The 21,181-nt window shown below is 41.1% G+C and overlaps 1 protein-coding gene across 3 annotated transcripts in view; it reads right to left on the bottom strand.

Annotated features, from left to right (window-relative positions):
• Positions 1 to 21,181, bottom strand: part of SLC1A7 (solute carrier family 1 member 7) — a 94,112-nt gene that overhangs the window by 52,928 nt on the left and 20,003 nt on the right. The window lies entirely within an intron of this gene.

The following is a 21,181-nucleotide window of genomic DNA, read 5'->3' as shown; positions in this document are numbered from 1 at the left end:
CATATAATTATACAGTGTAAAACCTCATTTCTTAATTATTCTAATTATCCTCCACCTACTTGTCTATATAATGATGCTTCTGGAAGGAGCTTTTCGATCCAGATGTCCGAGATTCAGTCCCCAGAGGTGACTGAACCTGGGACCTCTGGATCTAAACGCATGTGCCTCTACTGTCCAAGCTAATAAAAACAGATCCTAGTATCTTGAAAGAAGTAGCTGTTTCACAAAACTCCATGCATGGTCTCGCAACTGGCAGGAGACAGAGCCACACTGTGCTAATGTGGGTTACATATGGTTCCCTCACTGGGAAATCAAATCACTGCTGTGGGTGCGTGACTAGATTGATGGACTTCTTTGACTACCAAGACCACTAATTTATGCAGACATACCCACCTTTATTGAAATATTGACCCTAACCCTGGCCATAGGCCGTGGAGCTGAGGCTCCAACAACCTGGGTTGTTGCCCAACCACCTTTTGGCTCACCACAGCCCAGCTTGGGGCAAGCGATCCAGTGGGGTCAGGGCCAGGAAAGGAGTGGGCTGGTGCATCATAGTGGGGATGACCCTGCTGGCACATGAGAGCCAATGGTCTGGAGCACGGAGCCAGGCCAGCCCTGTGGGACAGGAGCTGCTGCGGGGTGAATGCAGGGTGGACTCACTCTCCAACCCCCTCGGCTGTTCCTGGGTCACCATGAATTTCATCCCTTGCCTCATAATATTAACAGACATGCTTTCTTCTTCCTACTAGCTTTTTCCCCTCGATATGTTTGTAAAATTCATTCTCCTTCCTCTTGGCCTTTTGGGCTAGTATTACATTGTTCTACTATTTTGTTGCTCTTTTTTGCTATAAGCTGTAACTGACACTGCATTCACGTTTGGGTGTTTCCACCTTTAAATCCATTAAAGAGTGCGAGTCACTCAGCTGCTATGGTAATGGACATCATAAGTACCGATGATACATACAGAGACTATTAACTTATAGTTAGTACTCAGATGTGCTTAACTTATGGTTATTACTAATATGTGGTTAAATTACTGTTGCTGAGTGAATAAACTGACCACAGCAGTTTGTTACTTTATTAGTGAAAAAATAAACTAACCGGAGATATTCTGTTTAGCCATTCCAGTAATGTATCACCTTATTCTCAGCGTCAAAGCTCCATGTGCATTTTGGCACAAGTAAAATAAGTACATATTGACTGCTCTATGAATCTCAAGGGACCGATTTTCAAAATTGTCCATGGAAAAATTGTGTGCAATTGGCACCTGACTTGTACATAACTTTACTCTGCTTGCACATGCAAATTGAAGAGTTACATAGAAAAAATGGTCAGTTATATGTTTAACAGGCTATTTGTGTGTGCAATGACAATTTCTAGAATCAACTGCGGTAACCACATGTGCAACCTAGGCATGTGATTGTGTCTGGTTTTTACATAAAAGTATAAAGATTGAAGAGGGTTTTGCCATGAGCCCTGTGTCAGGGCAATGTGTTCTTGTGCTTCTCCAAGAGCAGACCAGGAAGCAGATTATGATTCATTCTGCTTCCCAGTTTCCTCCTGCTCTAGTGATGGGGTCACACATTGTACCAGCCCTCTGCTTGGTACAGTGACCTGGTGTAGCTGCACTGCCCCACACATTGGGGAGTGAAGCCCATACCCACCCTGCCCATCCATTCCTCATCCACCTATGTGGGAGGAGGACCAGAGGCTCTTCAAGCCCCCAAACATCACACAGCAACCTTTGTAGTGCTTTACTGCCCCCTAATTTCACTGCACAGGCACATAAGACAGGCCACCATCTAGCCCTAAATTTGCTCAGCACTGCTTTGAACTAGGCCCAGGATCATGAAGATTTATGTTATCTCAAGCTGTGTTACAATTTACTAATAAACCTGGAAACACCAATGTTTCACTTGGCTTTGGTTAATGTTTAATTTTTAAAACAATTTCTAGTTTCCTTTAAATATAGAGCACAGTAAAAAAAAAATAAAAAGGTGCAGTACAACACGTTGTCAAGTTTTAGTGTGACCATTTCATGGAGCTGTTACCATTATGGAGAGTCGCTTGTCAAATCCTTCATCACAAATAACCATTTATTAGCAGACAACTCCTGATATTTGCAGGATCCCCTTCATCTTGCACTGTTTGGTGAAGTTGTCTAGAGCTGAAGGGCAGCTTAACCTTAATAGTAGATTGAGTGAAATAATAGTGGTGGGATTTAATGCTCAGGTTCCTGCTATCCAGTAGATTAATTAAGAAAATGCATTGTTTTTCTGCTTTGCCAATCTCCAGTCCAGCATGTTTTGTTATCAGTTCAGAGCAGTACTGGGGGGAGGAAGGGCGAGTATTGTTCTAAAACAAACAAAAAACTATTTTATAAAAGTTAAGTTAAATATTGTAAGTAATCTAACTTTCACAGGATCATTTTATGCAGAATAATTTTGATGTTAATTAGACTACTGGAATCAAATTCTGCTCTCCATTACAATCTTACAATTATACTGTTTTCTGAGGTGTGACGGAGAGCAGAATTTGACCTTTAATTGTCAAATGGTCCCTGGAAGAAAACTGAAATGGCTTGATCAAGAAGGTACACGTTTGTTCTAAAGCCGGGTTACAAATGTAGCTCCTTTTTCAGTTTAACAGAGCATTTGCAAACTGTTGCTGATTTTTTTCAAATGTATTTGTTATTCATAAGAATTCACTGAGCTCGCTTGGTCTATTTGCCATTTGATATTCACATTATATGATTAATCCGCTGAGTCACATGATATTGATTCTGTGCAGGTACTGAAACAAGACTAATGAATAAATCACTTCCAAATAATTAAATAATAAATAACTTAAAAATTCATGGACCTCTAGAATCGTGAACATTTTTACAAATACCCTGCCATTGTCTGAATACACATGAACAATTTGATCATACAAATCCGAGTGAACTGAACTGTGTGCCTTTATTTGAAAAAATATGAACAAAACATTTTTGCAGGATCACCCTATCAAGAGAAGAAGGAGGAATTGCCTTTGTGCCCTAAATACAGGTTAACACCTTTTGAATCTAACACATAAATATACTGACTCCTGACAAGCTACCTCAGTAAAAGGAAAAACTCAAATGTTTCTGTAACATACAACCAGTTCTCTAGTTTCACACCAGTCACCATTTTTAATTATTGTTACTTATATTACAGTGCCACCCAAAGCCCTTAATCAGATTCAGGGGTCCTTTATGTTAGGTACTGGACAAACAGAGGCAGAGGGAGGCACTGATCCCCTGGCTAGCAGATCTGTAACTAGAAAGATGTGTTCTGTGGCGTGGACAGGGAACTAGACTACAATACTTTGGTTCTATTCCTGGCTCTGCCACTGACCAACTGTGTGACACTGGGCAAGTCACTTCTCTGTGCTTCTGTTTCCCCTCTCACCCTTTGTGTGTCTTATCCATTTAGATTGTAAGCTCTTCTGGTTAGGGACTGTCTTCTACTACACCGGACTGTCAGGGGCCTAGGCTGCAGCAGGGCCAATCTCCTGGCAAACTAATGAGTGAAGCTGGCCCTGATTGACCTGCACCTGCCTGCTCCAGCCCCCAGCATCTTTCTGACTCTCAGCTGAGACCCTCAGCTCCACCTTCTAACTGTGACTCTGGTTAACCCTTCAGCTTAGGCTTCATTTTTTGACTCTGGCTCTGATCCCCCGCTGTGCTTTTTGACTGTGACTCCAATTAATCTTTTGGCTTTGGCTTTTGGTCTCTGACGTCCAGCTATTGCCCTTGGCTTCTCTCCTGGACCCGCCCCATCTGGATTCATCTCTAAGTGATAGGCCAGACTCTTGCTCCAATCAGTAGGCCAGACCACCTATGACTCGGTTGCCGACAGTTTAAGCAGCCCAAAAGATTGAACAAGGGCAGGTAAGGGGCCAGACTGCCCTTCAGCTGGATTCTGTGGAGACAGCCATTTATTTGGACGATATTCTGTGGAGACAGCCATTTATTTGGACGATATTCTCATTCTTTCCAAAAACCAGATGCTGCACAAGCAACAGGGCCCATGTTCTCAACACACTCTGCCAAAACCATCTTTATAACAAACTAGAGAAATTTGAGTTTGACAGAGATACAATCGAGTTCCTCTGGTATATAATTTCCTCTGAAGTATCTGCCATCTCCAGGTAGAATGCCCCAAAAGTTTAGTGGTTTCTTGGGCTTACCAATTTCTGTAGGTTTTATCAAAGGATTCTCTCACCTTTTTGCCCTGAAAACTGCACTCCTTTGAAAAGGGGTCCACTTTTGTCCGGTCATCAGAGACACAGATTGAGTTTGGTCAGCTAAACAGATCTTTTACCTCAGCTCCCATTCTCGTACACCCAAATCCTGCCAAGACCTTCACCATAGTGGCAGATGCTTCGAACTTTGCCATTGGAGCCGTTCTGTCACAACATACTGGCTCTCAAAACCAATTCCATCCCTACACCTTTTATTCATAAAAACTAACACCCACTGAGAAGAATTATGATATCTGAGACAAGAAGTTACTGGTGATAAAGGCACCATCTGAAGAATGGAGATAACTTCTAAAGGGAGATCGGTTCTTGGTCCTGGTCATTACTGATCATAAGAATCTGGAATATCATCAAATCACTTGTAACCTTAAGCAGCTATCGATCTACGGGTCACTTTTCTTTGTCAGATCTGATTTCATCGTCAGCTATTGCTTGGGATCATGGAATGGGAAGACAGATGCCCTGTTCCACAAGGACTCATATGCCAGGTCAACAGGCTGATACTTAAGCTCAGTAGCAGTAGCAGTCCAGTGGCTGCTGAACACATTCCTACCCTGCAGCTGCACTTGGTCCTGTCCCTACTGTCTCTAGCCATGCTCCTGCTCCACCCCCCAGCTTCTTCCTGACTCCTGGCTCAGACCTTTGGCTCTGGCTTCTGACTCTGCCTCAAGCTAACCCTTTGGCTTAGGCCTTGGTTTCTGACTCCTGGCTCCAACTCCTGCTCTTTCCGCCCGCCATACTATGTTTTTTGACTGTGGCTCAGATTAACCCTTTGGCTTAGGCTTTGGTTTCTTGACACCTGACAAAACTTTGGGCTTCCCTCCTGACCCACTCCTGCTGGATTCAGCTCTTAACTGGTAGGTAAGACTCTTGCTTCAGCTACTAGGCCAGACTACCTATGACTTGATCGGTAACATGGACACACGTTTTGTGTCTCAAGGTGCTACTGTAATACAAATAACGAAGAAGTAGCCATGGTACTTACCATGAAGAGCTTAAATCCAAGAAGACAGGTGGCATACAAAGGGTGGAGGAGGAAGAGGCAATTCAATTTTATATTAATCTATATTTTTATATTTATGCATGTTTTCCTTTTTTTGGTTTTAGTTTTGTATCACATAAATAGCTTTCTCCCAGTGCCTGTCAGCTAAGCCACCATATGTTGTCTGCTTCCTTATAGGCCTTTCAGCAGAAATGGAGTTTAAAAATGGATTTTAGGGAGGAGCAAATCAGTGTTGTCTCTCTCTGTGCTACCTTTAATAATCAATTTCTGACACTTCTGCTTTTTATGGTTTACAAAACTTAAAAAATGACCAGTGCTGTTGATCATACTTTGAAATTGTTAGAGCATAGATGAGATACTTTTAAGAGTTAAACTGCTGCTTTTACATTAGAATACAAATGCCTGCTAATGTTTAAATTATTGTAAATTACCATTAAAATATTAACAGATTTATTATAGATTCAGTTAAACAGAACAAATAAAAGATCAAAGGACAAGATGACTAAGTATTTGGAAGCAAACTGTTTGTTCAATGGTCAGAGTGTTTCTGGAAACACGGGTTGTTTGGAAATCTTAGTAACAATACAGATAGCCAGCTTAATATGTTTTATTTCTAAGAGTCAGCAATTGTGCTCTGGCTTTTGATTTACCCTCTGCTTGCCAACTAAACCTACTAGATGAAAACTAATTACATTGCACACTAAACTAATGTTATGTTTCCGGCTTTGAACCACAGAGGAAAGAAATTCCATGTTACAAGGTAGAAATTCCCTCTTTAACTCTCCCACATGGTGTCTAACCATTGCAGCTTGTATGGCATCAGATCCTAAGAAGTACTGGGCCACCTGCGTCTTACACTGAAATAAATGGTAATTATGGGAGCTCAGCACCTCTCAAGATTTGGCCCATGGCCTGCAATATCATCCGCAGATGATAGGCCCAAACTGAGGGGAAAAATTTCTCTTTGTTATGATAAAGTAATTTTATATGTATGTAGATTATCGTCTGTCTGATAATCCCAAATGTATTTAAAGCATTAATGAATGAAGCTTCAAAATATCCCTTTATTATCATCTTAATTTTACAGACAGGCAAACAGACAGGTTAAGGGCCGAGTTCTGACACCTTGACTCACATTAGAATGACTTGTAAAGTAAGGTACTACTCAAGAGGCCTGATACTCCACCTCCTTGCACCTTGTGTGGTCCACTGCACCTGTGCAAAGTGAATGCAAAATGTAACCAGTTCAAAATGATAGTATTCTACACTCACTTTTCACCGAGATAAATTATTCCACAGGGTGCAATTCAGTGGCGAATCAGGCCCAGCACGAGTCATGGGGAAAGAAGCTGGCCCTAAGTGTCATATTGAAGGTTGCACAGGAAATCTGGGGCATAGCTTAGAAAAAAGCTTAGGTCTTGCAATTCCCAGTCCTGTGTCTTAACCATTAGTCCCCTTTTCAAACACAATTCTCTCTTTTGAGGCCCAATGGAGTGTCCACGAAGCTTCTAGCAAAGGATGACTGCGTGTGACCCCTTTTGAGAAAGTCATCACTTCCGTTAATCAGGAAGTTGCTCTCCAGTGAAAATGAGCACTCGCCCGCCACAGAGACTACAGATAGTCTTCCCACAGCTCTTGTAACTTCAGCCAGCATTTAACACCATTCTTTGCTCAGCCTGAAGCTTTGTGTATGTGACAAAGTTATACTGATTGCACTAAATCAGTCTAGTTGATTCCTTAGTGATGTAAACCACGTTGATAGAAGGCACTCAAACAGAAATAAGAGTGTCCACACAAGTGGGTTAGGTGATTTAGTTAAATCAGCACAACTTCCTCCTTTAGACAAGGCCTAAAAAGAGCCTGAAAGCTGACAGGAAGGCCTGGGACAGATGCCTCAACATCCAGTGAGCATTGCACAAATAATAAAAACATTAATAATAAAAACAATAAATACCTCACACACTATATAGCCCTAAGACAAAGAGATTCGTCTAAACCCAGAGCAATACAGTCTTCATTTTCAAAGAACCTAACGCAAGAGTAAAAGGTGGTTGGACTAACCCAAACCAGTTTATGCAGATAGGAGTATTCTTCCCTTTTGTGACTTACACCAAAGACCTACATGCTGAAAAGGGTATGAGAATGCAAAATGTGCATGCTTTTCTTCATCACTATAGAATATAATACAAACCATACCCTAGGATCTAGAAATATTCTAATACCAGTTTAACCACATGATCATATTGGTTGGACAGTATGAAGAAGTTTTCATGGATGTTCATTGTTTTATAGATCAACAGGGGACTTTCAACAGGAGACTGATGGTGAAGGCACTCTGAGCACAAAGTTAGAATGGACTTGGTTATTCGCAAAACAAGTACATCTCTGCTGCTTCATATGCCTATCATCAACTTGAGGGTGAGGGAGCTACACATGGGAATATGATGTGCAGTTAGGATCCAATCAAAGCTTGGCTCATAGGTGATAAATCCTGGAGGGGGCTAATAATGAGATTGTCCTGTTTTGGGGATTTCATTAACAAGATCATCATCTTGTAATAAGATTATCCTGCCACCAGATAAAGTAGTGGTGAGGTAACACTGTGATGAGGTAGTCCTCAAAAGTAATTAACTATGGAGGCACAACAGGGGTAACCAGTGGAGGGGTGAAAGGCTGAATAGGGTTTGCAGTTCTCAGACAAGGCACATACTGCTAATTTCATGCAATGCCCAAGTTAGAGAAGGAAGGGGTAGAAATTACCTGGCAGAAGGCTGTGGGTGGGATGGGGCATGCTACATTTTAAGCAAACCCTGAGAATCACTTTCAAGAAGAGAAGTCCAGTAACTAATATGACAAGTCTGACAGTGTCTGACGTTTTTTCTTAGTTGGCTTCAGGTGTTTTTGATGCCAAAAGGAAGAGGAGAGCCAGTCTACCACACACACCCAGCATCACAACTATTGCATAACATAAGTAATATGCAGTTACTCCTCCAAGAAAGGGTCTCTTCACTATTGGTCTGAGCAGCCCTAAGAGTTCTTATAATGGGGTGGAAGAATGTCAGTGAAAAATATGCCTCCTAATTTCTAGAAAAATAGAGAAGTCAGGAGAGGTGAGCTTCCAAATGGTTGTCTATCTTAAATCAAGCTGACCTTACAAATTCAGGTTTTCCCTCTATTCTAGGTTCTTATAATGCACATTCTTGACTATATAAGTAAACAAAAATACTCCCAGCAGTTTCACAAGCTTCTTTCAAGATGTTGTATTAATTCACTTTTAACTTCTTAGCAGACACATTTCAATATCGTCCAACCAGTATCTGGCTCTCATGTACTATAATGTCACCCCTCATCAGGCCTCTGAAATTGATCAGCCTTGAAGTCACATGAAAAATGTTTGATACATGAAATTAAGTCACCAGACATAAGGCAAAGCATTCAAAGAGTTGTTTGGTGTTTGTCAGAGTTTGGGCAAATGGGAGTCCTACAACTTAAGATACTTTTCAGCCTATCTGAGTAGTTATGGCAACCCCTGACTTTCCATCATTTCTGCAAAAACATGAATGTTCTTTTCACTCCACTCCCAGGAAATATTTGTTAATTTTGTTACAGCAAAATATGCCCTTGACTATAAGGTTTAATAGCTTTTCCAAAATGTATATGAGAATAGTTAATGCTAACAAATTTTGGAAGAGATATTAAATGTCATGGTCGAAAGTTTAAGCCAAAGCCGAACTAGTAGGGACTGAGACAATTCTTGCACCTTCCTTTAAGGTTTAAAGTGTCTGATGTTGGGCACTATCTGAGACAGCATAATGAACTAGAGCAGATCTCAGGTCTAATCCACTATGGCAATGCCTATATTTCTATAAAAAGAAAAGGAGTGCTTGTGGCACCTTAGAGACTAACCAATTTATTTGAGCATAAGCTTTCATGAGCTACAGCTCACTTCATCGATGCATCCAATGAAGTGAGCTGTAGCTCACGAAAGCTTATGCTCAAATAAATTGGTTGGTCTCTAAGGTGCCACAAGTACTCCTTTTCTTTTTGCAAATACAGACTAACACAGCTGTTACTCTGAAACCTATATTTCTATACATTCCTCTCTCACATACACAACCCCATGACCTCAATTTTTGAAATGAACAAAAAATCTGATGTGTGTAATGTTCCAATAAAATAGGAAAAGTATTTCAGGGGCTTCTTTGTGCTCCTGGGAGTAGTTTGTTTCTTCTTTTTCTGATTCAACCTAGTTGATCCAATAAATCCTTGGTGAACTTGTGCATTCTCAGGGTCCAACAATCATCCATACGGCTGGTCATCAAGTTGTACCCACTGAAAGTTCTGTGTTCACTATGAGTCCAAATGTTTCTGGGTTTATGGGCCATCAAACCTCATTAAAGTTGACTTACTGTGGCTTGTTGGTCTGCATGCTGCACAACTGATGGCCCATATTAGCATTACTTGTAGGGTATAGGATTTTACTTTTAACAAATGAAATGTGCTCCACTATGAGGCTTTAGTTAGCTCTACATTTACATTGGTCCATTTCCTGTAAAACAATTTATCGTTTCATAATATGACCAATTCTAACTTGCCTTTTCTAAACTGATGTATCAGATCACATCAGAAAATCCCACTAATTGGGGATGGAACTTCATTAAGTCATTGTACTTACTCTGAGTTTACATAATAAGAGCAGAATTTTGCCAATAGCTATCCCCATTCACTCGTGGCATATAGACTCTGAAACATAACATTTTAGGTGTCAGTAATTAAATAGTTCACTGATAATCATCCTAACAGAAACATCTAGCTAAAATGTTTTATCTTGAATTCATTAGGAAGAATGATCCACAATAGTAATACTTTGCACTTATACAGCACCTTCTATGAGAGCATTTCAGTATGATTTACAATTTTTATTCATGTACAAAAATTAAAGTTCTATCCAACCAGGTATGTTTGTTTGGGCTTCAGTTTAGTAGTCTGGGAGGAAGGAACAAAGGGGGAATCCAGGGTAATGGGAAGGTCTCAATGGACTAAAATATCTGGGCTAAAATCTTAAGGGGAAGTTGGAAGGGGAAAGAAAGATCAAGGATTTAGGGATTTTTTTAAAAAATACAAGACTGGATGAAATAAAAAGATTTATTTTGAACTACCTAGTAACGGCACAAATAACTGAGACTATTTATTAGTGTATTTCATGTGTGCTTTGAGTAAAACTTGCTTAAGCAAAGCAAAACACAGATTTTAAAACAACTTCTGACTAATCACGGGTGGAACTCCCTAGATTTCCAGTGACCCTAATTAGAAAGTCCCATGGCAAACAGATGACCACTTCTCACCAGCATCTTTGGGGTCATATTAACATTGATATATATCAAACGGGTGCTTGGGAAAACTTTTACTTACATTAGGAAAATCAGACCCATCCTAACCTTCTGTAGATTTCCTACTTCTTTCTACATAGCTTCCTCTTTAAAAGACTGCATTCCTTTTTTACCTGCCTCAACATCAAAAACATACCCTTGCAAAGGTAAAACATTTCTCTTCCCCACCACCGGAAGCCATCTGGATATTGCTTTGAAATAGATGGATTATGGATAAAGTTATCAAAAGGGATTAGTGTGATTAGAAAGACATTAATCCTGTCAAGAAGTAATGGTCAAGTATTAACCACCAACAGTCATTACTAGACTCATGTTTGTTTTCATTCATCCGCCACATTGAGTCGTATTCTCATTTCGTAATTGCTTGCCATGGAAAAGCCCTTCGTAAACATGAGCTCCCAATGAGATTGGGAAGCCTCTCTAACAACTACATTAGAGATTATTACATTACTGTTCAGCAGCATGGAAGTGCAGTGCATTGCAGTGTTCTCTAATGCTTGTTGATTTATCAGTCATGCTTCTGTTTACCTTTTTTGTCAAGGTCAATCTTTGAAAGCCTCAACAATATAATAACAATTTTCATTTCTGTAGCATCCTGCCATCTTAAAGTACTTTACAAACATTAAAGAATTTAGCCACAGGTGAAATAGGGAAGCATTATTATCCCCATTTAACACATAGGGAAACCAAGGCACAGAGACATCCGGAGACTTGTTTGAGGTCAAACAGGAAGTTTGCAGCAAAGCAAGGAACAGATCCCAGGTCTCTTGACTGCCAGTCCTGCATTTTAATCACAAAACTATCCTTCTTCAAAACAATAAGTCCACAAAGTATTTATTATATATGAGCAAGGAGTTGCACACTTCTGCTTTCTCAAGTACACCTGTATCTGGTTTTACTGCAAACTACTCCACTCCTGTGGAGTACCATTTTGGAACAGACTGTAACTATAAAAAGAGACTTTACAGTGATGACAAAGATAAAACAGAGCAGCTTGAAGGGGGAATTTCATAGCTCAGCAAATGAAGGAACAGAACTGAAAAAATGCTTTCCCCCAGTATTTTCTGATCACAATGCCCCAGAAATATAGGATGCTTTTAGAGCTAGTCTAGATTTTTTGGAATTTTGACCAAAAGTTGAAATAATATTCCAAAATATTTCCCCCTCATTTTTATTAGTTCTTATATGCATTAATAAGAAATTGACAAGTGTTGAAACCACTCCCTATGATGCTGATCAATATTATCACATTGTTTCCCTGTACTCTTCAGTCTGCCTTTATACATCTGTTGTCTCTTGTTTTCTATTTAGATTGTAAACTCTTTGGTGCAGGGACTGTCTTTTTGTTCTGTGTTCGTACAGCACAATAGGGTCCTGGTCCATGACTAGGGCTGCTAGGTACTACAATAGTAAATAATAAATACGTAAATAATAATAATAAAAGAATCTAGCCCAGAATCCACCCCATGCATTCTGTTCTCCCAGTTCATTACAGCAAGCTCTGCACCAGTTCAGGAGGTCCTCAAAAGTCTGCAGGAAATATTTAATTAAATAAAAATCAGTGCAGCACTAAGCTGGATTTGGAGTTACCATAAGGAAATAGAATAAACAAACACTTGGGTCCTGTATGCCATAGTCATGGGCCTTCTCCATTAGGCTGGGATAGCACTGTCGTCTTTAGAAATAATATTGGGCATGGGAGTTAAAGGGATGGACACAGAAATAAAAGCTTTTCCAGCTCAAAATCTCTCCAATCCGCAAAATGTCCTTCTGAGTCTTCCTCCTTCTTCCATCCATTCTCCCTGAATCTAGGCAGTGATGCAGGATCATCCAAGGCTTTAACCTCAGTATGGCATCATGACCAGACACATTTTTCCTGTTTCCACCGAGAGCTGCTACTCCTTCCAGGGCTAGCTCTGTCCTTCCAGCCCTATGGGCCCTATCTTCCTCCCATTAAACTCTATAGCAAAATTATCTTTGATGTGAGCAGGATAACACATGTTTCATGTCCCACTGAAGGTATAAGCCAGGCAACTTTTACATCACTGCTTCCCTTCCAAGTTGTCCAGTGCACTAGGCCACCCAGATAGCCCCAGGAAGGTAGGAAGGAACATACATCAGACTTTGATCACAGAGAGATAAAAAGATCTGAGAAACTGTAGTGTTAGCAGCATTTGTAGAATGCAAGCTGTTACATTGCCTTGAAATGCTCTAATAAAGAAACTCTTTTCCAAAGCCAGAACTCGGGATGCAAATGAAAAGAAATCGTATAAATTAGATAAATAGGGCTTTGGATTTATGGAAAAAATCCATGTAATGGTCTTTAATTTTCTGGCTTGCCAATTCTTTCAAGTGTCTCTAGATTAATAAAAGAATAAACAAAGTTTAAAACACAGTCAGTTTGAATTATAGATAAACAAACGAAAGATTCATTCAACTGTTTATGATTCACAGATGTTTCTATCCTGAGGAAACAGAAGAAATACACCCAACTCCTCCAACCTGGCATGTCACTGCTGCTCATTGTATGAAACATTGTGTCCAAGTGTTTGAAGTAGTTTAGAAGGTATAGAAATGTTCTGTCAGATCTACAAATTACTTATCCCAGCTGGTAACTGCTTTGGCTCTTTCCACACCAGTTCACTTTGTGATCACAGATGTCCATCACATAAAATTGGATCCTGACCTTTCCTATGTAATTTCTATTGGGTTAGTCCAATTTAGAGATTACAACATGACATGTTTTACTACCGACCTTGCTCTTTTTTTACAGATAAGACAGGAGAAAATACGACAAAATTGAATATATTGGGTCAGATTCTAGCCCCTGTGTAGCCAAAAGGACCTGAACTACCCTCAGGAGAAGTCCCTTAGTGCAGGAACAGCTCAGGGCTGGTGTATGCAGCCCTAAATCATCTCTGCTTGCAGCCCCCAGCACAGAGGTATGCCAGGGTAGGTGCAGGGGCCAGAGTGCTCTATGCTTCAGTTATTCTGAGCTACAGAGCAGCACATAGGCAGCCATACATGTTACATACATTTAAGAACAGCCTAAGTGCCCTTCCCATGCACGTTCTGTGTTGCATTTCCTGAGAGGCATGTCATAAACAACTGGTCCATTGTGTATAACAGATTTGGTCTCCCTCACTCATATCTACTCTTGTCCTCTCTTCCCAGATTTTAATATATTAAGACAAATTTTCAATAAAAACTTAAAAAGGAACTAACAAAAAGCATTTGGAATAATGAGCATCTCCTGATCGCTCACTGTTGTAACCCTTGCTCTCCCCCACTCTTTGTCTGTCATCCTTGTCTTTGTCACATCTAATTTAAATATAACCTTCTCCTTCTAGGCATCTGTTAAATGCCATGCACATCTATAGCACTGCATATATAAAAGAGTGGTCGTAGAAGCATTCATTATATTTAGTATTACATGCATTGCATCAAGTTTCTCTTCATGTTAGATGGGTGCGATACGAGAGACTAGGTGTTCAAGTGATTGATAATGAGATATAAAATTTTTCACTGTGATGATCTGGGGAATCTGTACAGCTTATAATTCTGTTTGATATTGGAGTCTGTATATATATTTATCAAACTGCAAACTCCATTTTGATTATGAGGTTTGGTTGCATTCTCTGTTGTCCTTTTGCCTCCAGGATGGACTAGAATTTCAAGGGGGTAGTTAAACCTGGATGGTCCTCTATTCAAATAGGTTTCAGAGGAACAGCCGTGTTAGTCTGTATTCGCAAAAAGAAAAGGAGTACCTGTGGCACCTTAGAGACTAACCAATTTATTTGAGCATGAGCTTTCGTGAGCTACAGCTCACTTCATCAGATGTATACCGTGGAAACTGCAGCAGACTTTATATACACACAGAGAATATGAAACAATACCTCCTCCCACCCCACTGTCCTGCTGGTAATAGCTTATCTAAAGTGATCAACAGGTGGGCCATTTCCAGCACAAATCCAGGTTTTCTCACCCTCCACCCCCCCACACAAATTCACTCTCCTGCTGGTGCTAGCCCATCCAAAGTGACAACTCTTTACATAATCAAGTCAGGCTATTTCCTGCATAGATCCAGGTTTTCTCACATCTTCTCACATCCCCCCCACCCCCATACACACACAAACTCACTCTCCTGCTGGTAATAGCTCATCTAAACTGACCACTCTCCAAGTTTAAATCCAAGTTAAACCAGAACATCTGGGGGGGGGGGGGGGGTAGGAAAAAACAAGAGGAAACAGGCTACCTTGCATAATGACTTAGCCACTCCCAGTCTCTATTTAAGCCTAAATTAATAGTATCCAATTTGCAAATGAATTCCAATTCAGCAGTTTCTCGCTGGAGTCTGGATTTGAAGTTTTTTTGTTTTAAGATAGCGACCTTCATGTCTGTGATTGCGTGACCAGAGAGATTGAAGTGTTCTCCGACTGGTTTATGAATGTTATAATTCTTGACATCTGATTTGTGTCCATTTATTCTTTTACGTAGAGACTGTCCAGTTTGACCAATGTACATGGCAGAGGGGCATTGCTGGCACATGATGGCATATATCACATTGGTGGATGTGCAGGTGAACGAGCCTCTGATAGTGTGGCTGATGTTATTAGGCCCTGTGATGGTGTCCCCTGAATAGATATGTGGGCACAATTGGCAACGGGCTTTGTTGCAAGGATAAGTTCCTGGGTTAGTGGTTCTGTTGTGTGGTATGTGGTTGTTGGTGAGTATTTGCTTCAGGTTGCGGGGCTGTCTGTAGGCAAGGACTGGCCTGTCTCCCAAGACTTGTGAGAGTGTTGGGTCATCCTTTAGGATAGGTTGTAGATCCTTAATAATGCGTTGGAGGGGTTTTAGTTGGGGGCTGAAGGTGACCGCTAGTGGCGTTCTGTTATTTTCTTTGTTAGGCCTGTCCTGTAGTAGGTAACTTCTGGGAACTCTTCTGGCTCTATCAATCTGTTTCTTTACTTCTGCAGGTGGGTATTGTAGTTGTAAGAAAGCTTGACAGAGATCTTGTAGGTGTTTGTCTCTGTCTGAGGGGTTGGAGCAAATGCGGTTGTATCGCAGAGCTTGGCTGTAGACGATGGATCGTGTGGTGTGGTCAGGGTGAAAGCTGGAGGCATGCAGGTAGGAATAGCGGTCAGTAGGTTTCCGGTATAGGGTGGTGTTTATGTGGCCATTGTTTATTAGCACTGTAGTGTCCAGGAAGTGGATCTCTTGTGTGGACTGGACCAGGCTGAGGTTGGTGGTGGGATGGAAATTGTTGCAATCATGGTGGAATTCCTCAAGGGCTTCTTTTCCATGGGTCCAGATGATGAAGATGTCATCAATATAGCGCAGGTAGAGTAGGGGCTTTAGGGGACGAGAGTTGAGGAAGCGTTGTTCTAAGTCAGCCATAAAAATGTTGGCATACTGTGGGGCCATGCGGGTACCCATAGCAGTGCCGCTGATCTGAAGGTATACATTGTCCCCAAATGTGAAATAGTTATGGGTAAGGACAAACGAACTTTGTGACTTTGTCCTTACCCATAACTATTTCACATTTGGGGACAATGTATACCTTCAGATCAGCGGCACTGCTATGGGTACCCGCATGGCCCCACAGTATGCCAACATTTTTATGGCTGATTTAGAACAACGCTTCCTCAGCTCTCGTCCCCTAAAGCCCCTACTCTACTTGCGCTATATTGATGACATCTTCATCATCTGGACCCATGGAAAAGAAGCCCTTGAGGAATTCCACCATGATTTCAACAATTTCCATCCCACCACCAACCTCAGCCTGGTCCAGTCCACACAAGAGATCCACTTCCTGGACACTACAGTGCTAATAAACAATGGCCACATAAACACCACCCTATACCGGAAACCTACTGACCGCTATTCCTACCTGCATGCCTCCAGCTTTCACCCTGACCACACCACACGATCCATCGTCTACAGCCAAGCTCTGCGATACAACCGCATTTGCTCCAACCCCTCAGACAGAGACAAACACCTACAAGATCTCTGTCAAGCTTTCTTACAACTACAATACCCACCTGCAGAAGTAAAGAAACAGATTGATAGAGCCAGAAGAGTTCCCAGAAGTTACCTACTACAGGACAGGCCTAACAAAGAAAATAACAGAACGCCACTAGCGGTCACCTTCAGCCCCCAACTAAAACCCCTCCAACGCATTATTAAGGATCTACAACCTATCCTAAAGGATGACCCAACACTCTCACAAGTCTTGGGAGACAGGCCAGTCCTTGCCTACAGACAGCCCCGCAACCTGAAGCAAATACTCACCAACAACCACATACCACACAACAGAACCACTAACCCAGGAACTTATCCTTGCAACAAAGCCCGTTGCCAATTGTGCCCACATATCTATTCAGGGGACACCATCACAGGGCCTAATAACATCAGCCACACTATCAGAGGCTCGTTCACCTGCACATCCACCAATGTGATATATGCCATCATGTGCCAGCAATGCCCCTCTGCCATGTACATTGGTCAAACTGGACAGTCTCTACGTAAAAGAATAAATGGACACAAATCAGATGTCAAGAATTATAACATTCATAAACCAGTCGGAGAACACTTCAATCTCTCTGGTCACGCAATCACAGACATGAAGGTCGCTATCTTAAAACAAAAAAACTTCAAATCCAGACTCCAGCGAGAAACTGCTGAATTGGAATTCATTTGCAAATTGGATACTATTAATTTAGGCTTAAATAGAGACTGGGAGTGGCTAAGTCATTATGCAAGGTAGCCTGTTTCCTCTTGTTTTTTCCTACCCCCCCCCCCCCAGATGTTCTGGTTTAACTTGGATTTAAACTTGGAGAGTGGTCAGTTTAGATGAGCTATTACCAGCAGGAGAGTGAGTTTGTGTGTGTATGGGGGTGGGGGGGATGTGAGAAGATGTGAGAAAACCTGGATCTATGCAGGAAATAGCCCGACTTGATTATGTAAAGAGTTGTCACTTTGGATGGGCTAGCACCAGCAGGAGAGTGAATTTGTGTGGGGGGGTGGAGGGTGAGAAAACCTGGATTTGTGCTGGAAATGGCCCACCTGTTGATCACTTTAGATAAGCTATTACCAGCAGGACAGTGGGGTGGGAGGAGGTATTGTTTCATATTCTCTGTGTGTATATAAAGTCTGCTGCAGTTTCCACGGTATACATCTGATGAAGTGAGCTGTAGCTCACGAAAGCTCATGCTCAAATAAATTGGTTAGTCTCTAAGGTGCCACAAGTACTCCTTCTCTATTCAAATAGAAGCACTCTAGACAATGGCCAACTCCTCTCCTTGAGAACTGGTTTATCAAGGAAGATCGCCTAGCAATTACATCACTTGGTAGGGGTCGGTGATTGCCAGAGGAGGTTGGTCAGAGATCAGGTTTCAGAGTAACAGCCGTTTTAGTCTGTCTTTGCAAAAAGAAAAGGAGTACTTGTGGCACCTTAGAGACTAACCAATTTATTTGAGCATGAGCTTTCGTGAGCTACAGCTCACTTCATCGGATGAGTCACCTGAAAGATGAGCTTGGAAAGTTATAAAAGGGCAGGAGCTGTTCTACTCTGGGTCTTTGGCCATTTTCACCAGCTCAAACTCAGGGGAGTTGCTGCAGGAGCCTGATGAGACAGACAGGCTGGGAGGGAGAGGAAACAAACCCTCCCTCTCTGAATGCAGATGGACCCCCAAGTGAAGTATGAACTAGAGTGAGGGGCCCTGCATTCTGTGTGTTCACTGTTTTCTAAATGATCTCTTGTGTTTTATCTCCTAAGTAAAGAGTTATGGTATTTTAGAATCCTGTGCAGAGTCTGTCTGTCGGCTTTCACTAATGTGTGTCCCTGAAGAAGAAAACTGTAAATCAGAAGGCTCACACCTTCAGTGGAATTCTGGGGAACGTATGTAAAAATTGGCACATATCTCCTTTGTAACCTACATATCATAGGGAAGGGCTGAGAATATAGTCCTAATTGGACTGCATTATGTTTCTACTCATCATTATTTAGCTATCAGCGATGGGCATGATAGATAAAGTTAACACAAGCCACCTGTTTCCAGTTTGTATTGGTAGAAATGTGTGTGTCTAGTTTAGGTCACTAGAATATCTGTCCAGGATAGAAATACAACTCTTTGGAGACAACAAAATTTGTCTCTTATATATTTATGATTAAATTTAAACCAAGTAGCCAGCAGGAATATGAGTGCTGCATCATTGCATCAGCTAATCCTAGTTTTACATGAATGACAATGAGGTCAGATCTGTGTGAGCTGCTAATGCTGCTAATCTGCTTCTGGGGCCAGGAGATCAGTCTCTATTGTGTTGACAAATTCACATCATTTGAATGGGAGAAAAACAAAACACAAACCTAAACAAAAAATGCTGGTTTCTGTTCAATTCATTTTTGGTCTGTATAAAGTAAATTGTCCTCTCTAGACCTCATTTCGTAAAGACCAGTCACGCAGCTATTAGACATATAAAAGCTGATATTAAATTGGATGCTTGGTACAGAGCATCACAATGCAATCATTTTAGTATTGCATTAGCTAATGGGGGTTTGAAAAGCAGCTGCAGAAATACCGCCTACGGCTCTCCGAGGACCCTGCTTGGAATAATATTTTTATCAGGTCCTTTTTTTGCTGAGAAAAAAGCAATACTTTCCCCTACAAAAGCATTATAAACCTATTTGAAATGTAAGTTTCCTTGCTTCATAAGATGACTGTTTGCACAGATTTGCCCATAACACACCCAAACCAAACAGTATCATGAAGCTATTTTTCACTTACACTCCAGCTATGAACATATATCTCAAAGAGATAGGAACAGACATCCTATTGTTAAATTTTTTATTCCCTTCTTCAAAAATTAACACCACAGTAAAGTTAAATGTCAACATGCAACACTAGATGCTGTCCTTGATGGGCCAGTGAACCATGTATGTTACACAGAGGTTGATAAAAGCAACAAGTTTTAGGAAGATCATCTGGGGACTAGCGCTCCTCCCCATTTCATGACTACAGTGATCCAGCCTAGAAAGATCATCCATTCCGAGACTGCCTCACACTTTGAGAAAAAAAATCCCTTTTCATGGCTCTTGGTAGCAGCCTGATTTAAGGTAATATCTTCCCTGAATGTATAATAAAAAAATTGCTTATGGACAGAATTGTCGTAAGTGTTCAGTACCAACAATTTGGCCATATTTTCAGAAAAGGTCAGCATCCACTTAGGCACCTAAATAAACTGTCAATGGGAGCTTCTGGCTTTTGAGCTTTTTTGAAAATCTGGCCCTGGTTGTGGGTGCCAGGCATTTTTGAAGATCTGGCTGAGGCTTTTCGAAATCTGGCCTTGTATGCACCTGCCATCTCAAAGGATCCCAAAGCTTTTCATAAACCATGAAACAAACACCATCAAATGCAGACATCTCATAAAGGAATGGAAGTTAAAAGCCGTCTAAGTAGACAGCATGGTGCGTCCCTTCAGGAAAGTGTGAGGGAGGGAAAATTTATCCAGAAACACCTGGGAAAACCCCTCTAAATCTACAGGTGCAATTTTGCCCCCATAGCAAACTGCAAGTGCATGAGACCAAGAAGTGACACACCTTCAATTGACAGCAAGCAAAATATTGTGGGACAAAATTTACACAAGCTGAGGATCTGGCTTCCAAATACATTTTAAACCAAGCCCCACATTCTCAAATAAAGAAGTTATAAGTGCTATTAAGTTATCAAAGAGAGTATGCAGAAGCAGCAAGTTTGCAAATAAAATACACAGATCTTGGGAAAGAAGACTGAATATGTCACAATGGTGCTGGAACAACAAAGAGGAGAAAGGGGCAATACCCATGAATGAACAGGATGTGAAAAGGCAAATGCCCAGGTAGGAAAGCCTGGAAAAATCTAGTATCGGAAAACACCTTGAGCAGTGCCCTAATGAAGTAGTTTCCTAATTAAATACCAGACTTTAATAGCATGAATGGGGATGACCCACTGGGGAATCTGAGCAGAAGGATAAAGGATTATCAAAACTGATAACATTATGGGTTGTTCTATATTTAGCCATCTAGAATTTGGATCAGCCACCAAAAAGACAGACTTATTACTATCCCAGAGGAAAACAGAAATAAATATATTAAATTATAAATTAATACAGACTTGTGTCAAGTACAACCGACTAGGGGGAGAGATCATCTTAACAACATTAACTTAGCACAGATCCAGCTTTCGAGAGCCTGGATAAAAATTGAGAGAAATTATTTGTTGAAAGATTCTGTACATAGAATCATAGAATATCAGGGTTGGAAGGGACCCCAGAAGGTCATCTAGTCCAACTCCCTGCTCGAAGCAGGACCAATTCCCAGTTAAATCATCCCAGCCAGGGCTTTGTCAAGCCTGACCTTAAAAACCTCTAAGGAAGGAGATTCTACCACCTCCCTAGGTAACGCATTCCAGTGTTTCACCACCCTCATAGTGAAAAAGTTTTTCCTAATATCCAACCTAGATCTCCC

This window comes from Caretta caretta, chromosome 8 (assembly GCF_965140235.1).
Source record: "Caretta caretta isolate rCarCar2 chromosome 8, rCarCar1.hap1, whole genome shotgun sequence".
NCBI lineage: Eukaryota > Metazoa > Chordata > Testudines > Cheloniidae > Caretta > Caretta caretta.
The sequence above is the reverse complement of the archived record's forward strand: the minus strand, read 5'-3'. Positions and strand labels throughout refer to the sequence as shown.